We start from the raw sequence: 16,195 nt of genomic DNA, 5'->3' as shown, positions 1-16,195 counted from the left end.
GTACGTTATTAGGTGGGTTTAGAGTAAGGGGGAAAATAATAAAGTCTAAATTAGGGTTATTGTGTATGTATATGAATGCACGGAATGTTGTAAATAAGATTGGTGAGTTGCAGGTGCAGATAGTCACATGGAAATATGATGTCTTGACTATAATGGAGACCTGGCTCAAAGAAGGGCAGGACTTGGATATTAAATATTCCTCTTTACAAGGTGTTCAGAAAAGATAGGAAAGGGGGAGGGATGGCAGTATTAAGTGCTGGAGAGAGAGAGGCTGCCCCAGAGGGGTCAGGGACAGAATCTATTTGGCTAGAGCTAAGAATGAAAAAATGCAATTATAATGCTTGGTGTAGTCAGTAAGCCACCAATAGGGGAGGCGATGGCAGAGTGGTATTGTTGCTGGAATAGTAATCCAGAGACCTAGGGTAATGCTTTGGGGACCTGGATTTGAATCCCGCCACGGCAGATGGTGGAATTTGAATTCAGTAAAAATCTGGAATTAAAAGCCTGATGACGACCATTGTCGATTGTTGTAAAAACCATCACTAATACCCATTAGGGAAGGAAATCTGCCGCGTCTGCATATGTGATTCCAGACTCCAGCAATGAGTTGACTCTTAACAATTAGGGATGGGCAATAAATGCTGGCACATTGCCCATGAATGAATAAAAAAAACTAGTGGGAAAGATGTAGAGGAACATATTTCCGAGGTAATTACAGAGGTGCAAGAATTATAGAGTAATTATAATTAATTATCCAAATATAGTTTGAGATAGTAATAGTAAAGGGCAGACAGAGGCAAAAGTTTCTGGAGTGTGTTCAGGAGAATTTTCTACAGAAGTATGTTTCTGAAAAGGAAAAATCCAGAATAAGAATAATTTAACATAAGGAAAGCTAACTTCAGTGGGGTGAGAATGGATCTAGTCCATTGGAATCAAAGGTTGGCAGGCAAAACGAGCAATGGGCTGCCTTTAAAGAAGAGCATTTGGGCACAGTCAAGTCCCACGACGAGGAAAGGTAGGGCAAAGAAGTCCAGAGCTTCCTGGATAACAAAAGAGATAGAAATTGAGATGAAGAAGAAAAAGTGTGCTTATGACAAATGCCAGGTGAGCAATACAACTGTGAACCAGGCTGAATATAGAAGGTCCAGAGGGAAAGTGAAAAAGCATTATAAGGGAAGCAAAGAGAAAGTATGAGAAAAGACTGGCAGCTAACATGAAAGGGAATACAAAAGTCTTCTGTTGGCATATAAATAGTAAAAGAGTGATAAAAGGAAGAGTGGGGCCAATTCAGAACCAAAAAGGGGGCTTATGCATGGACGCAGGAGGCATGGCTGAGGTATTAAATTAATACTTTATGTCTGTCTTTACCAAGGAAAAAGATGCTGCACGGGCCATGTTGAAAAAGAGGTAGCTTTGACACTTGAAGGGTTTAAAATTGATAAGGAAGTGGTATTGAATAGACTGTCTATACTTAAAGATAATAAGGCACCAGGACCAGATGAAATGCATCCAAGGATACTGAGAGAAATGACAGTGGAAATTATGGGTGCACTGGTCATAATTTTTCCAGTTTTCCTTAGACTTAGGGGTAGTGCCAAATGACCTTTGTTCAAAAAAGAGTGTAAAGATTAGCCCAGTAACTACAGAACAGTAAGTTTAACCTCGGTGGTGGGGAAGATTCTAGAAATGATCATTTGGGACAAAATTAGCAGTCACTTGGGCAAATGTGGGTTAATGACGGAAAGCCAGCATGGATTTGTTGAGGGAAAATCATGTTTAACTAACTTACTTGAGTTTTCTGATGAGGTTTTTTTGTTTGTAAACCTGGGGAAATAGCTATGGTTTGACTTCAAGATTAATGATCCATTCAACAGTTTCAGCTGACACAGTGTGACTGGTTGTGGTGCCACCAGGAGTGGATCTCTTAGGGCATAAATTCAGTATATGGGCAGTGGTCCAGCTTGGATGTCCACAGTCACAATTTGAGCTGTTCCTCGCGTTCCACTTGTGGAGCAAGTGGCCACGTCTTCTCTGGTCTGTCCTCAAGCAGTTGAGGGTTGTCCAGATTTTCCATGGGAAGGTTGAAATCTGGGACTTCACCACTGGGAGATTGGGACCAAACTTTGTGGGAGATGGGACCTGTACAAGTTAGACAGTGTGCTGGACAGTAAACAGAGCCCGGTCCAATTTCCTTGTGAGGTGATTTGCTAGTGCTATTGAGGAGGGTTTAAACTAACTTGGCAGGGGTATGGGAACCAGGAGATAACAGAGAGGAACACCGATGTGTACAGAATGCTGGGAGAGACAGATAGCATTAGAGTCGCTAATAGTAAGCTATTAGATGGGTTCAGAGTAAGGGGGTAAGTAATAAAGTCTAAATTAGGGTTACTGTGCATGTATGTGAATGTGCAGAGGGTAGGAAATAAGATTGGTGAGTTGCACTTGGTCAGTTACTGTTCAGTGGGGCTGTTTGTAGTGTGTAGAGTGTGCTCCAGTAGGAACAATGGGATTTCAGATGAGTGCATGGGGTTGAGATGCTGTGTCAGTAGGAGCTCTTCGTTAGCTGCCAGCCAGTGGCGTTCTTCGAGGAAAATGTTTTCCTTATGGACATCGGGAGGTTCAATGTGTGCTAGCACAGGAAGCCACTCGAGCTGTGTTGGTCTCAACATCCCAGAAATAATCCTAATGGCTTCCTGGAGGTGGATACCTACCAGGGTTGTGTGGCGGTTCCTGAGCCACGTTGAGCAGCAGTACTCTGCTGTTGGGTAGACTAGGTGAGTGAAGCAATGTGTAGTGTATTGGCTCTGCAACACCAGTTTCCTTATGAGATTCACTCTTGTCTTTACCTTAGCTGTGGTGTTCTGGATGGGTCAATGTATGGTCAAGAGTGATGCCAAGATATTTTGACATTGAGTCATGGGTGAGTAGTCAGCCACAGAACTGGGCATGAAGTTCTTCCCTGGCCTTTGTTGTGTTCAGTGGAAGGCTGAAACATGGAACATGTCTTGGCAGTGTTAGGTCAAAGTCTCAATTTTCTGAAGTAGGCCTCAGAACAGAGATCTTCAGTTAGTGTTTTCTCAATATCTTGTATTTCTTTAGCCTGGAAAGCCAGGGCCAAGTCGTCAGCATATGCGAAGAGCCATGGCTTTGTGGGAGAGAGGTCACTAGTTATATGTTGAAGAGGTCCGGTGTGCGGACAGATCCCTGTGGGTGCCCGTTGTTGCTTCTGTGTGGGCAGTTGATTTGATCTCCAAGGTGCACACGGAACTTTTGGTTGCTGATCATGGATTTGATTATTAATAGAGTTTTCATGTAACAGATGATTTTTGAGAGTTTCAGCAGGCATGCCTGTGTGCCACACTGTGTCATAGGCACAGGATAAGTCAACAAAAGATGTCCCCATCTTCAGGCCTTTCTGAAAACCAGCCCCAATAACACGAGGTCAGTGTCAGGACCTGCTCAGCCTGTGCAAAAACCTGCCTGTTGGGGAACATTACTGCTTCCAGGGTGGGACTTGATCTGTTTAGCAGGAGGTGTTTCAGGACCTTGTATGTTATTGACAGCATAGCGATGGGTTGGTAGTTGTGTTGGTCCCCTGGCTTGGCAATGGCTGCTATCTTGGATTGGCAGCAGATGTTTGGAATGGTGCCTGTGCTGTGGATGTTGGTAAACAGCTTTGCGAACCACTTCCTTCCCTGTGATCTGATGTTCTTCAGAAGTTCTGTGTAAATCCTAACGTCTTTTGCTGCTCTGCCTGACTTGGTTGCTTTTGGGGTGCTGTCCACTTCCTCTTGTGTGTAAGGTCTTGAGAAGCCTGTCTGCTCTGGGAGCATTGAGAGACTGTCAAGGCTGTTTTTACTGTCCGCTTACCTTCACTGATAACCAGTGTCTTTGAGCTTATTAGGAGTTGTGAAACAACGGCATATGTATTGATACTGGGTCACTGGTGTGGTTGTTGCTTCATGCTCCCAGGTGGCATTGGAGTTTCCATGCCTTTCGGCTTTAGTGCATGAAGTCAACCTTTTCCACTGTTTCCCACAATCTTATAAGGTGACCTTCATCAAGGAACTCTGAGTGCTTCTGCCACGTTGGGGTCTTCATTTTCCCTGTACTCTTCCAAGAGCCATTCACTTTCCGGGGTCCAGTAGTGATGAAAGTTTTTCTGAAGCCTGGGAAACAAATTTGGTGGTTGCTAATTTGGGAAATCAAGTAAAGCGGTTGTACCTTTCATTGAGAGGTGGAATCCAGTTTATGGTGATTCCTAAGTATATGTTGAAGGCATCTCAGTTGCCCTTTACCAGATTCCAGCGTGTTTTTGGCTGAGTTTATGTATAGTACTTTGAGGGAGAGTGCGAATGAGGGTTAGTGATGTTGGGAGTGGCAGAAGATAGGTAGCCCTTGTTGAGAGCATGTCAGTGGTCAGCCATTGCTGTTGTGTGTTGTGAAGAAAAGTTCAGGTGAATAATCCTTCTTCCATATGGCAGAATGTAATGTGCCAGACTGTTTTGCATTGTGCAGAAGTTTTAGGTCATGTATGCAGGTCCAGTCTGTCAGTTCTCCTCCCTCAGTGTTGTTGTTGAGCTACCCCCACTAGTGATGTTGGCTGTTAAAGGCACCAATGTAGATGGTTTGGTGTGCTGCAGGCTGGATTATGATGTAGGGCCACAGGAAATTTGGTGGCTTGTGGACATTTCTGATGGTCAGCTTGGAGTTTTCATCTATGAAGAGGCTTTCCTTGGTGGCTAGGAGTGGTCCATGAGGTAAGATGGTGACTATGGCCAAGATTTTCCGTGCCTGCCGATGTTGGGCATGTTCGGTGGCATGAGTGGACAGTATGGTGCGTTCAGTTTCACGACGGCATGAAACCAGTTTGCGATCACCCGCTCAACCTGCTGATGGCGAGCCACGTTTCCCGCCATCGGAAGTCGGGAACCTCATTGTAATACAGCTGCATATCGTTGTTAGCCTGATCGTCGGAATCCTCCCCCACTTGCTGGATCGTCCGCCTATGTCGGTGGGAAAGCGCGCCAACGTGTTTCGCAACTGCACATAAAAGACGTGCACTTCGCGGGCTGCATTTTGAGGAGGAAATCAAAGGTCAGTACACAGTAACGTTGCGCAGCACTCGCCAGAATCACCTGTTGGTCTTCAAGCTTTAGGCACATTGCGGGTGGGTGGGTGGCAAGGGCATCTCTGTGGTTGAGGGAACTTGGCAGGAGGTGCTAGGGCTGCCCGGTGGTTGAATGTATGGCACAAGCATTCAGAGTGGGGTGTAGGGTGGGCAAGGGAAGCAGCCACACAATAAGGACTCCTTATATAAAATGACCATTCCTCTGCAACTGAGACAGTTCAGGCGCAGCCATTGGTATGATTGGAGTCGGGCTTGTGGCCTGTCTGCCCCCTCAAGCAATGCAGAGGCATCAAAGTGCGACCAAGTGCTCCAGGGCTTTTCATCCCTTGGGCACAGACTGCAAAGTAATGAGCATTTTAGTGGACTGCAGAACAGTTGGACAACTGGGCACGTTGTACAATCTCCTTGCTAAAACTGACCATGGAGCAGTCACTGGTGGAGACGCTCTCAGCCCCTTGCAATGTCCGCATCCTGGTTTGGACCAAACTCCCCTATGGTTCAAGCTAACAGTGCAGCCTTGCAGTGCGGGTTAGGAGAATGCCTGAGCTGAGAGCACAGCATGCAGTCCAATGGGCAAAGCTGCCGCTAATCAGTTGGGTGGAGCTGGGTGGGGTTTCGGGCAGCCATGCAATGCACTCATCTCTGGCCATCCAAGTGGTGGCCAGCGCTCTCTGGGATGCGTTAAGGGGCCTTCACACTTAACCAGTACAGGCTCTTAGGTCACCCATGCTGACCACGTGTCTCTCTCTTTGATCCTGTAGGAGGTGTACATCAGGATGATGGAGCCAGGTAAACTAGCTGTATGGCTCGTGACGTAGACAATGGAGGAGAGAGCGACTGAGGCTCCTGGCTGCACAGAGAGAAGAGCAGCAACCTCAGGAAGAAGGGCCAGATGGGGCTCCTGCACATGCCACCGAAGAGCCACAGCGAGCCATTGCTGGTCGGCGCTTAGTGATCCCAGGATCTATGGGTGCAGCCTTTCATTCCTGCAGATGACTGAGGACCAGTGTTGCCGAAGACTACACATGTCAAGGGAACTGGTCGGTCGCATCTGCCACCTGCTGCAGGATTTGGCTAGTGGCCATGAAAGTGGCCGCAGCGCTCAGTTTCAATGCCAGTGTCTCCTGTCAGGGCTCCACAGGTGATCTCTGTGGGATATCACGAGCCTCCACCCGCAAATGCATCCATGAGGTCACGGATGCCATCTTCGCGAGGGCACACAACTTTGTGCATTTCGCCCGGGACCAGGATGCAAGAACGATTGGGTTTGCCACAGGTGCAGGGTGCCATCAACCGCACTTACATGGCGCTCAGGTCTCTGTCACAACAAACGGTCAACTATGTCAATTGCAAGGGATTCCATTAGCTGAATGTGCAGCTGGTGTGTGTGACGCACCCTGCAGGTCTACACATGGTTTCCAGAGAGTGTGCACGACTCCTGCATTCTCAGTCAGTCACAGATCCCTGGCGTCTTCCAGGGTCCACAGAAGCTGCAGGGATGGCTCCTTGGGGACAAGGCCTACCCACAGAGGATGTGGCTGATGACACCCGTGCAGCGGCCTCAGACTGCAGCAGAGCGAAGGTATAACAGGGTTCATGCTGCAACTCGCAACTTGGTGGAGCAAACCACCAGGATGCTGAAAATGAGGCTCTGGTGCCTGGACCAGTCTAGTGGAGCCCTGCAATATAGTCCGCAGAGGGTGCCATGTAAAACCTGGCACTGCAACGGGGAGAGGAGCTGGCTGAGGAGGAGATGCAGGAGCTAGAGGTCTCCACTGATGAGGAGGACATCAATAGGGATGAGGGTGAGGAGGTCCTTGAAGGTGGTGATGGGATTGAGGCCCTCAGGCTGGCTAGACGAGGCAGGCGCGCTTGGGCTTGCTATAATAAAAGCAAAATACTATGGATGCTGGAAATCTGAAAAAAAAACAAAAAATGCTGAAAAAACTCAGCAGGTCTAGCGCACCTGTGGAGAGAGAAACAGAGTTAACATTTCGAATCCGCTCTGAAGAAGGGTCATGCGGACTCGAAATGTTAACTTTGTTTCTCTCCTCATAGCTGCTATATTTGTGGAGGATGATGACGACATTCAGTGAGGAGACACCATAAGATCCTCACATTGCATCAATGAGCGTTTGACTTCAGTCTGGCTTATGGCATATGATAAGGCTACTGTCATGGAAATGCAGTGGAGGCCCTAATAGTCACTCAATTGCAGGAGGACAATGATGATGACATGCAGTAAGGGCACTCCATAATCTTCACACAGCCTCTGGGAATGTCCGACTTCTGTCTGGCTGACGGCAGCTCACTTGCGCTCTGTGATCAGGGTCACATCATAGAGACGCAGCCATGAAACTTCAGAAGCATCTGATCCCTTGTCTGCCTTCAGCACCTGAGCTCTTCAGGAGCACAGCGTCACTGGTCACAGATGCTGAAGAGATGGGGGCCAGCCCCACCTTAAAAGGTGCTGAGAGCAGAAAGAGAGAATGACAGAACTCTGTGAAGCCTGCCCACTACATTCTGGCAACAATGACAAGCACCATCAAGGTGCAGGCATGAGTAATGTGTCCAGGAAGTGTGAGGCTGGACCATCACTGTGGTCTGAAGGTTGCACAAAGCACAGGGAAGAGGATCTTGGCTGAGACACCTGCCTTTATTTTGTGTAGAAAGATTTCAGATCTGAGTGACTCGAACACTGCTCATCAGAACAAGGAGCCACAGGCAGGGAGACATTCTTGCAAGTTTATTGACAATAGTGAATAGTATGTACAAGTGATTAACACCCGTGCCCAGGCTGTGCAGCTACACCATCCTAACTTTCCTAACCGTGCTGCTAAGTCTGGATGCTCCCCAGACACTCACAACGGAGCTGGAGGCAGCCTGCTGACTGTGACGTCCTGTCTGTGATGACTTTGGCGGTTGTCCTCTGGAGGGCCGAGACCTGGAGGGCCTGCTTTCAGGGTCCTGCTGTGTGGCATTGGCACCCTCCTCGGCCTGTGGAGCTGGAGCTGCTGAGGTAATAGGAAGAGGGGATTCGGATGGGCTGGACACTCCTGGGGTCACCTGGTTGGATGGCCCTGGGGGGTACACCTACTGATCCTCCTCCCTATGGGTGCCCAAGGGCCCCTGGCTGACTCTTTGAGGAGAAGGTGTAGCTGGAGTGAGATCGAGCTACCCCGCACCCCTCTTGCATACACACGGTTGGAGCCAACCATGGTGTCAGTGATGGAGTTCAGCCTGCGCAGTGCAGGAGTGAAGACCTGGACCAAGGTCTCCAAGGCAGCCACCACCCTCCCAGTGTTGACCTCGGTGCATTGGCATGCCGGCACTATCACCTCAGCCTGAAAGCGGAGGGACTCCTCCATCTGATTTCTCCAATCTGATGAGTCAGCAGACATCCCTTCCTGATGTTTCTGAGCTTGCCTTTGCAGCTCCAGCAACTGTGACATGACCGAGCCCAGAGACTCGTCATCTAACTCGGACTTAGCAAATTTCTGGCCTCCAGCAGTCCTCCGAGTGCCGGACACCTGGGAAGTCTCTGTCGCCGCCTGCTGTGGATCAGACAGTGCGATGTGCTCACCAGGTTGTCATCCCGAGGCCACTCTAAAGCTAGGTCCCAACGAGGTGTGTCTCTCTGCAATGGGGGAGGGTGTGGGTGAGCACTGTGACAGGACATCAAGGAAGGTGCCTCCAGATTCCTCTTCAGAGGTTTCTTCGAGGCTCGATCAGAGGCCCTGGGTCGTGGACTCCATCGGCTATTTCCCAGATGTGCCTGTGAAAGCAAGGGGAGATAATTGGTGCATGGCAGTGGCCTGTGAAACAGGACACATCACTCACAGCATGGTTGTCTGATGGATGTTGCACTGCTTGACCCTCACATGGTCGAGCACTGCCGACTTCACTGTCTGCACAGGAACGGACCAGATCCTCGCCGGCCAGCTGGATGGCTCTGTTTTCAAAGTCTGTGAGGACCTTGATTTCAGACATTCTTGCACTGGTCTGTGACCTCTCCCTCTTGTTGTGTGCCAGCTTGTCCTGCATGAATAGAGATGGAGAGAGTGTAAGCAGGACGCCTGCCAGGCCAGATGATAAGTATGCCTGGAATGTGTGGGTGGTGAGTCATCCCATGGACGGGATGAGGACAATGAAGGTGTGTGTGAGAGAATGAATGGTGATGTCCCTTGAACTGGCAGTGAGTGAGATCCCTGTGAACGTGTGATGGATTTGAGTGTGAGAGTTTACAGTGTGAGAAGAGTGACTTACCCTGCGGAACAGAGGAGATCATTCATCCTTGTGCGGCACTAGGTGGCTGTCTTCTTTTGAAAGGCATTGTCACTGACCACAGCTGCCACTGCCTCCCAAGTCTGGTTGGTCACTCCACTGCTCACCCAGCGGCAGAGCACATCGCGGCGGGCCTCCACGGCATCCAAAAGGCATTCCAGTGATGTGTTGCTAAACCTGGGGGCTGCAGTCTTTTTGCCTTTCGTGGACATCTTCCCTGCAGCAGTCATGAGCTGGAAGCACTGAGATGTGTGCACGTGGCTGCATTTTTAATATGGCACCTGGCGTGATGATGCGGTGAGGTGATGGCGTGCCGGGTGAATGAGAGTCCGCCCGCCATGGAAACAGTTTCCCAGGAATACATAAGCAATGTGGCGGGTTCGGGACAATATGCCATAAACACCCACCATCACGGCCAGCAGGTAAAATATCATTTTATGCGCCTGCTACCGCACTTCGTGCAAATCTGGGACGATTCCGCCCTATGTCCATGTTCCTGTCAGAGGGTTCTTTTGCAAGTAGCTCATGTTTTTCCCCAGGAGAGGCCTTCAACATTGAGCTGGTATGCTCTTGTTGCTGGTCCTGCTTCTGTGCTTTGTTGTCCCTGAAAGAATCCTGCTTGCACCAGGAACCTGGTGGCCAGGGTTCATTCGCCGCCTTGACAGTATTCGTTTTCAGGTTTTAAAACTTACTTTAATAGGAGTACCACCTCCTTTGATGAGGTAGCAAAGAGGATTGGTGAAGTTAATGTTGTTGAGGTGTACATGGATTCCAGAAGACTTTTGATGAAGTGCCGCACAACAGACTTATGAACAAAATTAGAACTCATGGAATAAAAGGGATAGTAACAACATGGATACAAAATTGGCTGAGTCACTGAAAACAAAGAGTAGTGGTTAATGGATGTCTTTTGGACTGGAGGAAAGTTAATAGTGGAGTTCCCCAGGGGTTGGTGTTTGGACCCCTCCGCTTCTTGATGTCTAGGCTGCAATTTCAAAATTTGTGGATAATGCAAAACATGAATTGCTTGATCCTATCACTCATGGAATTAAATTTAGGTTTAAATTTAGGCTCAGTGGCTTCATATCTGCAATCTCATCACTATGTATTTACATTTACAGTTTACATTTTATATTTGCAATCATATGCAGTTAATTATTGGAAGGTTTCTAGATCTGTTGTCTATACATGTGGAAGATAAGTACATTTCAGTGAATTACAGTAAGTCAGACAAGTTTAGATAAGATGATCTGCGAGAAGCTGCTGAATGCACTGATTTGTTTTTATTACTACTCCGTTTGCGTTTATAGACTTTAAGAGACTAGAAGGTTGAGTTACATTCATTTATATAGTTGTTGGTTACTGTGCCACGACTTTCAAAATCAAAACACCTGAAATAGTGCCAATTGTGGCACTGCACCTCATGGTGTCTACCTCTGAATCATCACATGGCCATCGGACAAAAGTCTGTTATCTGCTGAATTACACATCAAATGTTGGATTGACTAAATGTGAGAAAGTCAAAAATAATAAAAAGTATCAGCAAGGAACAAGTGACGAGCAGAAAATAGAGCATTCAAGTCCTTTAATTCTTTCAAAACTGCCGTTCACAAACCAAGTAACCACACGGCTGGTCAATTAACTAACGCAAAGAACTTCAACCACATTTCTTTGTTCACTGAAGTGAATGTCTATAGCAAATAATTATAGCATAAAATACATAGAAAATGACATGAGCCTGAAAAAGCATTAAGCTTACCATAAAGTTGGATATATTATGATAGAAAATACCTTCAAAAGACATTTCCCCCATTTTGACCTGCCTTTCTGGAGGAACCTGTAGTTTGAGTTGAAAATTTCACCTCGACCTGGATGCTGTAATGGAATCCGTGCTTTCAAAACATGCATTTTTTGAGACAGATCCTAATTGAAAAGGGAAACTGAGAAAGGAAACTGACCTTTCCGTTTCTAAGGAAACTAAGACTGAAACTGAGATTGGAAACAAAAGCTTTTGGGGAGGCAAACTGGTTGAAACCATATGAAAAGATACTGAGCTCAAATGATGACCCCACTGGTGCAGTACATGCAGGCTGAAGAAGACCTAGAAGCTGAGAATAGGCAAATAAACAGTTGCTGCAGCTGGTTCTGTTACTTGAAGATAATATTGGTGGATCTATGCCATTGGAGGTCCTGCAGACATATGCCATTTTTGGTGAAGACCATACTCATGGAACTTGGGTTGGTTGTGTGAGGCTGGCAGCTGGGGATCAGGCTAAATCCTAGAAGAGGAGCTGAAATTCTTGGTGAGGAAGACACAGTTTTGAAGGACTTTGATACTGAAATTTATGAAATTTATGATGAGTGGACTGCCGAGACAATTCATAAGATTTGTCTTAGTTGTATCTGTCATTTAATGTGTAATTTATAGTTTATAATTGACTAATTTGCCTGTAAATTCATGTTCAACTTATGTTGATTTTGGGTTTTAGAGTATAGGTGGTTACCCAAGATAGTATTTAGTGTTTGCTTTGTTTGACTCTTGTATAGTAAAGATCTGTTTGCTTTAAACCCTAGAATCTTGTGGCATGTGTGGGTGGGTGTTATGACACAGCAGTTGGTAAATGCTGAGTTGTTTAAATCCCAGAGGGAAATTTGAACAACTGTCCTAACCTATATTTTTAATTGGTATGTTTGAGATGCAGCTCTGAATTCAGGAATAAAACCACCGAGCCTCGAGGTTTTTTTTATAAAAGTAAATTAAACATTTATTAAATTAACAACAAAATAAATTCATACCCATGTCTGCAAATTACTACCATAATAACTTGTAGACAAATCCCCAAATTAATCACTCCCAGGTAAATCTCCACCAAGGCAACGGTAACCCATAGACTTTAAACAGACAGCAGGCAAAGTACATTTGACCTAATGAATTCAAAATGAGGTTCCTTGCAATTTGGTTCCTTTGCAGACACAGTTGTAGGCTTACAGGCTAGTTAGCTCTTAAATGCCTCTGACTTACACACACAAACTCATTTTCCTCTTTATGCCTAGCTTCCCCTTTGAATGTAAATTTCCCATTGTATCACTAGGCTTTTAATGTCACATCTTCTAACAATAACATTTTCATCCCACTAATTTTATTAGTAATAGAAACACATTGCTTGGCATCTCCCAGCTAGGTACAAGACTTTACTCCCACTCTTAAATGCTTTATTCAACAAATGCAAATGTACACTTCACCTTTTTAAGTTCCTTACTGTTTACCCAATTAACCTCTCAAACTACTAAACATCAAAGCACCCAGACTAGCTCTCATTAATCCAATTAAGTCACACACAGCCAAATGCATAGACACAGACCCCACTACAATTCCAATTTAAAAGTAATTTCCAATAACATTATAGACATTAGTATCTCTTTATGACACTCTGCCTGTTCCTGCCTGTGTGAGATTCATCATCATAGAGCTCTGATGGCTCTGTGTTCTTTTGTATGGTTTCAACCAGTTTCAGTCTCTCCCAGAAGTTCACTAGGAAGTTTATCTGGAGCAAAGCATGGATCAGGCCAGTTTCTATGTTGTGAAATGTGTCTGGATTTTTCTATCTCCTGTTGACAAGTTTCTTTCTTTGTGAAAGTGATGCATTATGTGATGTTCTCCAGTATAGCTACAAATACAAAATGTTATGTGACAAGAAGGCAGAACATTTACAGAAAACAACTGATGCATGCAGTAGATATAAACATTAAAAATGTAAAAAAATATCATTTTACTTAATGTTCATATTTTAAACCAGTAACTAAAATGTTTGAACAAATAGGTGTATTTTAGGATGAGTTTTTTTGTGTCACTGAGGTTAGTATACAGCTAGAAGGAAATGTTTGAGGCTAAATTTGTGGAATATCTTCAAAGTTCAAAAATAGGGCCTGGGTTCAATCATGACAGTGTAGATAGCAGAGGTAAAAACAAAAAGCTAAAAGCTACTGCAGATGCTGGAAATCCAAAACAAAATTAAAACAGAATTACCTGGAAAAACTCAGCAAGTCTGGCAGCATCGGCGGAGAAGAAATCAGTCAACGTTTCGAGCCCTCATGGCCCTTCGGCAGAACTGAAGCATAGTTTCAACAAGGGAGAAATATAAATTGGTTTAAGGTGGGTGGGGGGGGAAGAGACACATTGAGGGTGTGGTGTGAGCAGATAATCAAAAGATGTCAGAGACATAAGGGTCAAAGAGGTGTTGAAGGTGGTGGTCTTTGTCTGAGAAAAGTGCTAATTAAGAATGGAAGACAGGATATTCAAAGTACAGCTCTAGTGGGGGTGGGGTGGAAAGACTAAAGGTTTTAGTTTTAGATTTAAAAATAATGGAAATAGGTGGGGAAAGAAGAATCTATATAAATTATTGGAAAAAAAGGCGGGTGGGGGGGGGATGGGGGGAGGGGGAGTTTAAGATCTAAAGTTGTTGAATTCAATATTCAGCCCAGAAGGCTGTAAAGTGCCTAGTCGGAAGATGAGGTGCTGTTCCTCCAGTTTGCGTTGGGCTTCACTGGAACAATGCAGCAACCCAAGGACAGACATGTGGGCAAGAGAACAGGGTGGAGTGTTAAAATGGCAAGCGACAGGGAGGTTTGGGTCTTTCTTGCGGACAGACCGCAGGTGTTCCGCAAAACGGTCGCCCAGTTTGCGTTTGGTCTCTCCAATGTAGAGGAGACCGCATTGGGAGCAACGAATGCAGTAGACTAAGTTAGGGGAAATGCAAGTGAAATGCTGCTTCACTTGAAAGGAGTGTTTGGGCCCTTGGACGGTGAGGAGAGAGGAAGTGAAGGGGCAGGTGTTGCATCTTCTGCGTGGGCATGGGGAGGTGCCATAAGTGGGGGTTGAGGAGTAGGGGGTGATGGAGGAGTGAACCAGGGTGTCCCGGAGGGAACGATCCCTACGGAATGCCGTCAAGGAGGGTGAAGGGAAGATGTGTTTGGTGGTGGCATCATGCTGGAGTTGGCGGAAATGGCGGAGGATGATCCTTTGAATGCGGAGGCTGGTGGGGTGATAATTGAGGACAAGGGGGACCCTATCATGTTTCTGGGAAGGAGGAGAAGGCGTGAGGGAGGATACGCGGGTTATGGGCCGGACACGGTTGAGGGCCCTGTCAACGACCGTGGATGGAAAACCTCGGTTAAGGAAGAAGGAGGACATGTCAGAGGAGCTGTTTTTGAAGGTAGCGTCATCAGAACAGATGCGACGGAGGCGAAGGAACTGAGAGAATGGGATGGAATCTTTACAGGAAGCGGGGTGTGAGGAGCTGTAGTCGAGGTAGCTGTGGGAGTCGGTAGGCTTGTAATGGATATTGGTGGACAGTCTATCATCAGAAATTGAGACAGAGAGGTCAAGGAAGGAAAGAGAAGTGTCAGAGATGGACCATGTGAAGATGATGGAGGGGTGGAAATTGGAAGCAAAATTAATAAATTTTTCCAGGTCCCGACGAGAGCATGAAGCAGCACCGAAGTAATCATCGATGTACCGGAGAAAGAGTTGTGGGAGGGGGCCGGAGTAGGACTGGAACAAGGAATGTTCCACATACCCCATAAAGAGACAGGCATAGCTGGGGCCCATGCGGGTACCCATAGCCACACCTTTTATTTGGAGGAAGTGAGAAGAGTTAAAGGAGAAATTGTTCAGTGTGAGAACAAGTTCAGCCAGACGGAGGAGAGTAGTGGTGGATGGGGATTGTTGGGGCCTCTGTTCAAGGAAGAAGCTAAGGGCCCTCAGACCAGTTCTGCCGAAGGGCCATGAGGGCTCGAAACGTTGACTGATTTCTTCTCCGCCGATGCTGCCAGACTTGCTGGGTTTTTCCAGGTAATTCTGTTTTTATTTTGTTTTAGATAGCAGGGGGGTTGTTCTGTCATTTTGGGTCAATGTAACCAATCAGAGATGGTGTACAGGAAGAAAAGGAATGGGTGACCAGCAGGCAGTCAAGGAAGACCAGGTAGTGCAGAATCCTTCGAGTGCATCTTGCTTTCCATCCAGTCATTAGTCCTGAATACTAGTGGAAGTGATGGGTCCTCTGGGGAATGCAGCCAGAACCACGTCCATAGGATCATTGGTGGCTCAGTTGTATAAGAGGGCAGGAGGAAGATTGGGAAAGCAATTGTAATAGCAGAATCTATAGTAATTTAGTACATCGGCTATGCCTCCTGCCTCCATGTGTAGATCCCCCTTTTTTTTTGCTAATTAGCCCCATCACTCCTCTGACTACCTTGATTTCCTTTTATGTTAGTTCCCAGTCTCTTTTTATGCTCTCTATGCCTCTCATTTTCTTTTTTACTCCCTCTCTGAACTTTCTATATTTAGTCTGGTTCTCCCTTGTATTATCAGTCTGACATCTGTCATTTGCACCCTTGTTCTGCTCCATCTTACTCCCTATCTCTTTCTTTATCCGGGGAGCTGTGGCTATGCTGAGTTTACCCCTACACTCATTTTTTGAACAAGGGTACAATATTTGCAATTCTTCAGATCTCTAGCATCTAAATGTGACTTGCATAATAGGAAAGAGTTGTACTAGGTAAAATGAATCACACTTTGTGGCAACTTATAATATATGCAGCAAAATTGAAATGGATTTCTGTGCACTTCAGCTGAAATTATGGTGATGGAATGGGAGGAGCTGTGAAGAAATTCACCCTCCAGTTAGAAGTGTTAAGGTGCATTTTTCACACTGGTTGTAGCCACTACCCTGCTTGTGCTTTAATCCAGCTTCTCTGAGTCTCAGATTTTCTTCAGCCTCA

At 46.2% G+C, this 16,195-nt stretch overlaps 1 protein-coding gene across 3 annotated transcripts in view; it reads left to right on the top strand.

Moving 5' to 3' along the window:
- The window catches only part of cdk6 (cyclin dependent kinase 6), a 328,683-nt gene that overhangs the window by 129,388 nt on the left and 183,100 nt on the right, over nt 1-16,195 (top strand). The window lies entirely within an intron of this gene.

This window comes from Cetorhinus maximus, chromosome 3, assembly GCF_964194155.1.
Source record: "Cetorhinus maximus chromosome 3, sCetMax3.hap1.1, whole genome shotgun sequence".
NCBI classification, from domain to species: domain Eukaryota; kingdom Metazoa; phylum Chordata; class Chondrichthyes; order Lamniformes; family Cetorhinidae; genus Cetorhinus; species Cetorhinus maximus.
The sequence above is the reverse complement of the archived record's forward strand: the minus strand, read 5'-3'. Positions and strand labels throughout refer to the sequence as shown.